This window comes from Colobus angolensis, unplaced genomic scaffold (assembly GCF_000951035.1).
Source record: "Colobus angolensis palliatus isolate OR3802 unplaced genomic scaffold, Cang.pa_1.0 Scaffold77, whole genome shotgun sequence".
Taxonomy (NCBI): Eukaryota; Metazoa; Chordata; class Mammalia; order Primates; family Cercopithecidae; genus Colobus; species Colobus angolensis.
In genome coordinates this window covers 2,884,497-2,887,147 of record NW_012121487.1, presented here as the reverse complement: position 1 = coordinate 2,887,147, position 2,651 = coordinate 2,884,497, and the positions used below count along the sequence as shown (strand labels likewise).

The 2,651-nt window shown below is 42.9% G+C and overlaps 1 protein-coding gene and 1 pseudogene across 1 annotated transcript in view; one reads left to right on the top strand and one right to left on the bottom strand.

The window, feature by feature from the left end:
- Positions 1-2,651, top strand: part of GON4L (gon-4-like (C. elegans)) — a 292,893-nt gene that overhangs the window by 5,279 nt on the left and 284,963 nt on the right. The window lies entirely within an intron of this gene.
- Positions 1,199-2,651, bottom strand: part of LOC105502111 — a 5,888-nt pseudogene continuing 4,435 nt past the window's right edge.

The following is a 2,651-nucleotide window of genomic DNA, read 5'->3' as shown; positions in this document are numbered from 1 at the left end:
TTTTTTGTATTTTAGTTGAGACAGGGTTTCACCATGCTGGCCACTCTGGTCTCGAACTCCTGACCTCGTGATCTGCCGACCTCAGCCTCTCAAAGTGCTAGGATTACAGGCGTGAGCCACCGCACCTGGCCTATTCATTCATTTTGACTGTTAAGATGTTTTCCTTTTTGCCGAATTTTAAGTCCACTTGAGTCTTGCTCTGTGGCCCTGGCTGGAGTGCAGTGGCGTGATCTCAGCCACTGCAAGCTCTGCCTCCCGGGTTCATGCCGTTCTCCTGCCTCAGCCTCCTGAGTAGCTGGAACTACAGGCACCCGCCACTACGCCCGGCTAATTTTTTGTATTTTTAGTAGAGACGGAGTTTCACCGCGTTAGCCAGGATGGTCTCGATCTCCTGATCTCGTGATCCGCCCACCTTGGCCTCCCAAAGTGCTGGGATTACAGGCGTGAGCCACTGTGCCTGGCCTTAAGTCCACTTGTTCTTATTTTGTCCTACTGGTACCTTACTGGTGTTTTATTGTCTTGTGTGTGTTTATATTGAAGAATTTCATGTTTCTGACCCTGCTGTGTTTGAAAACTGATGAAGTGCCCAAGATGAGGGAGTTTGATGGTGTACTGTGTTGGTCATGTCCTCTCTGGTGTGAGCTGCCTGAAGCACATTGTCAAACATGAAAGCTCTTTTGGGGAAAAGTGCTCTTCTGTGAAATCATCCCTTGTCATAGCATATTACTGTATATCTACAACCGCATTCACAGTAGCTTGCATTGTTGTATTGCTTTTGGGACACCTGTATTTTATCTGGAAATGTAGATAGAAATAGCAGTATTTTTTTTGTATGTATTACATATTGTTTCACTGCTAATCTTCTACACAATTTTTTTAGAATAAAAAAGGGTAAATAGCTTGTGCCATTTTGCTAATTACATAGATTTGACTTTTGATCATATAAATAAAAAATAAAACAAGGCAGGACATTGTCCTGCACATAGTTGATGTGGACAAATACTTTTTATTACTTTGAAATTCTTATTTTGGTAGTTTTCCACTTAATGAGGCAAGTGCGTAAGCCTCAGTCTTTTTGAGTTCTCATTATTTAGACATAAGGAAAGGAGAAATAAAGGTTTTTCTTTATTCTCCCCGTGCCTTTCCTTTTTTTCTCTTTTATTCTTTTTTTAAAAAAGTAAGAGCAGAGTATACTAGATCAGGACCAATTAAGGTGATACTGGAATTTAGGTGTTTTTACTGGAAAAAGGGCATTTCCTTTGTGATAGTTTAAAGAAAATAGTAAGGAGATAAGAATCAGTTCAACTACTTAATTCAGGAAGTCAGGAGAGATGTACATACAAAGCATAGGAGGGAATCAAGTTTTCTTGCTTTTTTTTTTTTTGAGACAGAGTCTCGTTCTGTCGCCCAGGCTGAAGTGCAGTGGCCCCATCTTGACTCACTGCAACCTCCACCTCCTGGGTTCAAGCTGCCTCAGCCTCCCGAGTAGCTGGGATTACAGGCGTGTATCACCATGTTTGGCTAATTTTTGTATTTTTAGTAGAAACGGGGTTTCACCATGTTGGTCAGGCTGGTTTCAAACTTCTCTTTTTTGAGACGGAGTCTCGCTCTGTTGCCCAGGCTGGAGTGCAGTGGTGCGATCTCAATTCACTGCAAGCTCCGCCTCCCGGGTTCATGCCATTCTCCTGCCTCAGCCTCCCAAGTAGCTAGGACTATAGGCGCCTGCCACCACGCTCGGCTAATTTTTTGTATTTTTAGTAAAGACGAGGTTTCACCGTGTTAGCCAGGATGGTCTCGATCTCCTGACCTCATGATCCGCCTGCCTCGGCCTCCCAAAGTGCTGGGATTACAGGCTTGAGCCACCGCACCCGGCCTCAAAGTTTTTCAAGAGCCATAAAGGATCTCCCTAGACCGGAACATGGGAGGACGTGGGGCTGAGGCTTCTGTAGTCACTGTGCCTTCTATTACGCTGGTGATAGACTTTTAGTAGGTGCTCAATAAATCATTTTGAGTGACTGAGACCAACTTTGGGGTAAAGATTTTGCTTTTTTTCTTTTGAGACAGAGTGTTATGCTTTTGCCCAGGCTGGAGTGCAGTGGTGTGATCTCGGCTCATTCCAACTTCTGCCTCCCAGGTTCAAGCGATTCTCTTGCTTCAGCCTCCCAAATAGCTGGGATTACAGGTGGTCACCACCACATACAGCTAATTTTTGTATTTTTAGTAGAGACAGGGTTTTACCATGTTTGCCAGGCTGGTCTTGAACTACTGACCTGAGGTGATCTGTCTGCCTCGGCCTCCCAGAGTGCTGGGATTACAGTCATGAGCCACTGCACCCAGCCCAGAAATACTATTAGTAGTAGTAGTATACAACTTCCTTGTATGATAAAAGACTCCACAAAAGGTATTCAACATGAATTATGATAATTCTGTAGTTTTATTAAGCCATTGCAGTAACCTATAAAACACATTTTGATGTCTAACTTTATCTGTCAGATTTTTTTTTTGTCTGAAAATGACAAATCCTTTGTTCTGAGTTTTGATTTAAAACATATAATCTCTTTTTCTGTGTGACATTTAAAAGAAGCAGAAGACATAGTTCTAACCTCAGGAAGTTTAGAATCGTCATTGGGAAGACAACCATAAGCACATAC